The 6,850-nt window shown below is 40.2% G+C and overlaps 1 protein-coding gene and 1 non-coding gene across 2 annotated transcripts in view; both read left to right on the top strand.

Annotated features, from left to right (window-relative positions):
• Window positions 1–3,223: 3,223 nt before the first annotated feature.
• The window catches only part of clip3 (CAP-GLY domain containing linker protein 3), a 63,329-nt gene continuing 59,702 nt past the window's right edge, over window positions 3,224–6,850 (top strand). The window contains exon 1 of the mRNA XM_072549512.1: window positions 3,224–3,319. The gene's annotated coding sequence lies outside the window, so the exon portion shown is untranslated. The remainder of the gene's footprint in view (window positions 3,320–6,850) is intronic.
• LOC140454695 (U6atac minor spliceosomal RNA) lies at window positions 3,554–3,682 on the top strand. The gene has a single exon (XR_011952742.1). It is a non-coding gene; the product is annotated as a U6atac minor spliceosomal RNA (small nuclear RNA).

The raw sequence follows: 6,850 nt of genomic DNA, 5'->3' as shown, positions 1-6,850 counted from the left end.
CACATGAAAGAAGTGAAACTATCACTGTATTCTAACAGATGAAAGGCTTAACAATCAATTCTTCAATGTATAATTTCAGTTACATCACACTGCAAATTTTTGCTATAAATTCTGTGTTACAATCGAGCCCTCCACAATCACCTAATGAAGGAGCGTCGCTCCGAAAGCTAGTGTACTTCCAATTAAACCTGTTGGACTATAACCTGGTGTTGTATGATTTTTAACTTTGTACAGCCCAGTCCAACACCGGCATCTCCGAATCATCCAAAACATTAACTTCTCCACCTCCTGATGCTGCCTGGCTTGCTGTGTTCTTCCAACCTCCTGCCTGTCTACCTATAAGAACAGAGCAAGCCAGGCAGCATCAGGCAGTGGAGAAGTCAATTTTTTGGGTGTAACCCCTCTTCAGGACTCTTGGGGTAGGTGCAAGAGGAGCTGCAGATGAAGGGGGTGGGGGGCATGGTATGATTCTCAACCCCATTCTCCTGTCTGTAACATGGACCAGCAATACAAGAAGGTGGTTCACCACCACCTTCTCAAGGACAACTCGAGACAGGCAATAAATATTGGCTGAACCAGCAATACTCACATCCCACAAGAAAATAGAAAAAAATAATAAAAGTTGGAGGGACAGGTAGTATTGAGGAAGTGGAGAGGCTGCAGAAGGATTTGGGCAGCTAGGAGAGTGGGCAAAGAAGTCACAGATGGAATATATTCACTCCATAATGCTTAGACTCCCTATCCTGTGGAAATAGTTTCTCTCTGCCTTGGTATCTTGAAGAATTTAATCAAACATCTCAACCCTCTAAAATCTATTAAATACAATGTCGGTGGTATAATTGCTCCTTTTCATTTAGGCATTGATTTGATTTATTATTATCAATGTACCGATTTACAGTGATAAGTAGTGTGTGCTATTCAGGCAAATCATACCTTACGTAAGTACCTCAGGGTATTAGAACAGATTGCAGACCTACAAGTGGAGGCACTGCCTTCAAGGCCAATATAACTTCCTAAAGTGTGCACAGGACAAAGCCTACCTTTGTATAGTTGAATTTCAAAGTGAAAATAACTCCTTGTATTCTGACCCTCCAGCATTCCATAGACAATTCTGTTTATAATTGTTTTATTTTATTAAACAGTACAAAATATAAACAAACAATTAACATGAACAGAGCCGAAAATGTGTTGCTGGAAAAGCGCAGCAGGTCAGGCAGCATCCAAGGAACAGGAGAGTCGACGTTTCGGGCATCAGCTCTTCTTCAGGAATGAGGAAAGTGTGTCCAGCAGGCTAAGATAAAAGGTAGGGAGGAGGGACTTGGGGGAGGGGCGTTGGGAATGTGATAGGTGGAGGGAGGTCAAGGTGAGGGTGATAGGCCGGAGTGGGGTGGGGGTGGAGAGGTCAGAAAGAAGATTGCAGGTTCGGAAGGCGGTGCTGAGTTCAAGGGATTTGACTGAGACAAGGTGGGGGGAGGGGAAATGAGGAAACTGGAGAAATCTGAGTTCATCCGTTGTGGTTGGAGGGTTCCCAGGCGGAAGATGAGGCGCTCTTCCTCCAACCGTCGTGTTGCCATGGTCTGGCGATGGAGGAGTCCAAGGACCTGCATGTCCTTGGTGGAGTGGGAGGGGGAGTTGAAGTGTTGGGCTACAGGGTGGTTGGGTTGGTTAGTCCGGGTGTCCCAGAGGTGTTCTCTGAAACGTTCCGCAAGTAGGCGGCCTGTCTCCCTAATTAACATGAACAATCATATACAAGAAACAGCAATTTACAGGGGAAAGGGGCACAAACCCCACAATTCTGTGTATATTTTGTACATGTTTATGATATTTTAATGATCTATTTAACTACACCCTTAAGTCCCATTGTATCCCCACTTATTCAAGCTTTGTATTATTTAAGGAGCGGTGATGGTGTGGTGATACTGTTTCTGGATTAGTAGTCCAGGGTCCAAGGTAATGCTTTGGAAACTTGGATTTGAAACTCACTGTGGCAGAATTAAAAATCTAATGATTACTGTGAAGTTAATTTAATGGTTGTAAAAAAAATCTGGCTCATTAATACCATCATTACCTGCTCTGGCCTTCATGTGACTCCAGATCCAAGGCAATATGATTGACTCTTAACGACCACCAGCATTTGGAAGTTCCCCTCCAATTCATTCACCATCCTGACTTGGGAATATATTGCCATTCCTTCAGCGGAGCACCTGAACATGTAGTGTCAACACCCTGTTCAATTGCATGTACAGGACTGTGCATAGTACTATTTACATATTTGCCTAAATATACCTAAAACTACAATCATTGTAATAAATTATAATCATTCTAATTGCTACATGTATCTGAAAATTTCAGAATCCTAAAACAGTAGCATAATTAATAGCATTGTGGGTGCACCAAAACCAGACGTACTCCAGTGTTTCCAAAAGGCAGCCCATCACCACCTTTTCAACAGCAACTACAGATAGACAATAAATGCTGGCCCAGCCTAAATGTTCACATGCCATGAAATAAATAACATTTAGAGGATATTCCAATCTACACCTTTTAGGTCCAAAGTGGTTGGTTACACTATTTTCTGCAGTTTAGCTCATTTTGTGAAGTGTATTATATATTTGTAACTTTATGTTTCCAGTACAATACTTGCAATTAGGAGCAGGAATGGGCCAAACAGTCCTCAAACTTTCACTTTCATTCAGTCTGATCTTCTACCTAAATTTCCATATTTCCATATTATTTACTTGCCTGTGTCTCCCCCTTTTTAAAATATGGGCATATTACATCAGATATCATTTTGCTACCTCTCCAATTTCCAGCGCTTCCTTAATAATGATTGGCAATGATTCACAATTTGATCGCTAGCATGTCAGCTTAAGAGTATAACTTCAGGTGGTGGCTACATTTCCAATGTTTTTACTAATTGCTGGCTCTTTCAAAGAACATGATGGATTGAATGGCCTCCTTCTGTGCTGATTAATTCTATTATTTCAGCATCCTGGAAATATCAGATACACATAATGATTATGAAACAACGATTTGAGTTTTAGGTTTATTTTGAAATATATTAATGTTACAATGTACTGTCCTTTATATACAAGTAAATGTGGAGTGACACTCCACGTTGAGCATGCGCAGTCGGCTGTGGATTTGGAAGTCACATGACGGCCAACCATTAAGTCTGTAATCATCCCTGGACTCTGCTATTTAAGTCCCTATCACGTATTTTTCCTTTTATTTGGGCTGCACTCTTGCCCGGATTGATTCCCCTTTTGTATGGTGTACGTTTTGAGCGATTGTTTGAGGTGCACATGTGCATTGAAAGGTAATTGGCTGAAATCTTGTATGTATTAGCATGATACAGCTTTTACTACATAACGTTGGTCAGATAATCAAACTGTATGTGTCTTTACCAGATTTCAGTGCAATGTGACTTGCATGTCCATAATTGTAGAATTCAAGTAAGATGCACAGGCCAGAAAGCGTCGGACAGTCACATTGACCAGAAAAAGGTTTGATATTTTGGGATACAAATAAGGTATTAATTCCTGTTACAATTGTGTTGTATGAAAGGAGAGAAGGTTAGCACTCCCCTTGATAAGGATGGAAGGGGTCCTAGTGGCCTTACACAACACATAAATGGTTAAGGCATTGCCATCTACTTAGTGGCATCTAACCATGTTTTTCCTTTGGTTCTGCTTGAATGATTTTGGATCCTTTGTCAAATCAAGATTCTTTTTGCCTCAATAGGGAGGCAGTCTATGAAAACTAAACTGGACTAAATCTTCTTAGAATGTTGTTGTGGTTCTGTTTGCCAAGCTGGGAATTTGTCTTGCAAATGTTTCGTCCCCTGTCTAGGTGACATCCTCAGTGCTTGGGAGCCTCCTGTGAAGCGCTTCTATGCTGTTTCCTCCGGCATTTATAGTGGCCTGTCTCTGCCACTTCCGGTTGTCAGTTCGAGCTGTCCGCTGTAGTGGCCGGTATATTGGGTCCAGGTCTATGTGTTTGTTGATAGAGTCTGTGGATGAGTGCCACTATAAATGCCGGAGGAAACAGCACAGAAGCGCTTCACAGGAGGCTCCAAAGCACTGAGGATGTCACCTAGACAGGGGACGAAACGTTTGCAAGACAAATTCCCAGCTCGGCGAACAGAACCACAACAACAAGCACCCGAGCTACAAATCTCCCAAACTTTGAACTTCTTAGAATGTATCTCTTTCAGTCCCCTCCAATCTCCCTAACAGGCCAACATCCAGTCCACAATACAGCTCAGTCTTGGCAATTCCGTCATGTTTTCTTTGAAGGAGCAGCGTTCTGAAAGTTAGTGCTTCCAAATAAACCTGTTGGACTAACCTGGTGTTGGGTGATTTTTAACTTCGTCCACCCAAGTCCAAATCAGGTTCTCTCCAAGTATTTTCATGGTCCTGATTGCAATACTAATTAAGTCTTTTAAAATTAATTTTTAATATTTATCTCTTCTACTCCTTTCTGCCCCAAAAACTAAATATTGCTCATTTCAGGACAATATGCTTTTGATAAAGTTTTGGACAATTGGTGTCCTTTTCCAAGTGGCAAAGCATCATGTTTCCACATTGAGTACTGGGGCAACAAGTTCATCTGAGATTTCCAGGCGTCGTCCATCCCTGCCTTGTTGTGAGTCAATCCAGGCCTAGAAAGGGTCCCATTCTCAGGGACATAGACCATGGTCAGTGGTGAATTTAGCAAATATTTAAGGTTGGAGATAAAAGATCTCAATCATTGAAAAAGAATGTCTGCTTAAAGTGGATGGTAATTTGGGAAGAGGACTTGTGTTTCCTTTAATAGTAACACATGAGAAAGGCACTGGAAAACCATTTTATTTGTTCTTCTTGCTAGTCATATTGCTCTTGATGTTGAAAATTGGACATTCCCGCCAGCAACTGAAGGGAAAAGTACTGGACTGTGAGTTGTGGAGAATCAAACAGAGAAGCTGCCCTTTTAGGCAGACCACTACTCCAGAAAAAAATGAAGATTTGCCCATAACGAGGATGCCATTCTAAGCCTTTTTTGCCAGCAGCTACATTTTCAACAATTTCAATCAAATCTCCCTTTTGTTTCTCACCAGAGACCATCTCTCAAGTAGAGGAGGGTGGCATTATATACCAACAGATCACTTGCTATCTGCAAAATAATATTGAAGGAAATATGGAAGGCATTTTTAGAAGTAATAAACTGCTGATTAATCACTCATTTTATTCACAATGACAAACACAATCATTTAATATTCATTACAGAGCTCTCCATTCGTTTCCAGTTTAGAAACTCACAGCATTTTTGCTGATACTCACTGTCTTAATACAATGACCAAAATATCAAAGAACCTTTTTATGCACTCCATGGTATCCATTACATTTTATTAAAAGTTGTTTGTATCAAAGAGATGCACAAATATTATTTCCACATTGCTATAGATTTTGGTTACTGTTCTGTCAGTTATGGTATCAATATATTACATTTAATTTTGCTCTGTAAGCTGTTACAAATTCATTTCAGGCTATGTATATACACTGTGCTACAGTTAGTTATTGAATTATCACATAGTTACAGTCTTGTAAGAATAATTCAATGTTTAATCTTTGGTCATACAGAACTTGAGTATTGCTGAAAACAGACATATTTTGTTAAAGTTTTTCATTTTGTATTCATCAGGATATTCACAAGAATAGCAATGTAAAGTGAACAGTTTTTTATGGTGTATGAGAAGAGTGTGCAGTTGGTTGGCAAGTAGACTCTAATTGGTACAGGTGTTGCCTCAGAGAAATATTGTTGAAGTTGATTAGTTCAGGCATTACACGAGGAATGAACCAGAGAATGACTGTCACCAAAGTATGTCTTTTTTCACCAATACTAAATTTTAATCTTTTACATTTAGATAATGGATTAGTCTATATTTACAACTTGTAACTGTCAGATAATGAGTTACTCCACATTTAGTCTGTTCGTTAATTAATTAGTCCATCTTTACAGTCTTATGGTTCATACATTATTCAATTTTTACAGACTGTTATAATTAGAGGATAAATTATTTCATATTTAGTTTGTCACAGTCAAATAATCAATTATTACATATTTATGGCCTATTGCAGTTAATTTACTATCTTCTATTTACAACAACAACCTTCATTCACATCGTGTCAACTCAGTAAACATTTGAAGATGCTTCACAAGAACATTAGCTGACAAAATGTAACACTGAATCACACAAGGGGATATTAGGACTGATGACTAAAAGCGTGATCTAAAGGCAAGTTCTAAGGATGATCTTAACTGAGAAGTGAAGTGGTGAGCTTCAAGGAGAGAATTCAAGAGCTTAGGACGAAGATAGGTATTGACCACCAATGGGTGGAAGAAAGAAGGTTGGAGTAGGACAAAAGCTAGAATTGGTCTAATGAAAGTTCTCTGAGGATTGTAGATAAGGAAAGTACAGTTAGGACACGATTTGGACTCATGAATGAAAATTTAAAATTCATGGAGAATGCTGGATTGAGGGCTAGAGTAGAAAAGTGTGGTGCTGGAAAAGCACAGGAGGTCAGGCAGCAACCAAGGAGCATGACAATCGATGTTTCGGGCATAAGCCCGTCATCAGGAATGTCATTCTGGCGGAAGCCCTCATCGGCCCATTCTTGATGAAGGGCTTATGCCCGAAGTATCGATTCACCTGCTCCCTGGATGCTGCCTGACCTGCTGTGCTTTTCCAATGCCACACTATTCAACTCTGATCTCCAGCATCTGCGGTCCTCGCTTTCTCCTGAGGGCTAGAGTAGGTCAGTAAGCACATGGATGATGGGTGAATAGTACTTGGGGCCAATCAAGTTTC

The sequence above is a fragment of the Chiloscyllium punctatum genome, chromosome 29 (assembly GCF_047496795.1).
Source record: "Chiloscyllium punctatum isolate Juve2018m chromosome 29, sChiPun1.3, whole genome shotgun sequence".
NCBI classification, from domain to species: domain Eukaryota; kingdom Metazoa; phylum Chordata; class Chondrichthyes; order Orectolobiformes; family Hemiscylliidae; genus Chiloscyllium; species Chiloscyllium punctatum.
This window is presented reverse-complemented; position numbering and strand designations above follow the sequence as displayed.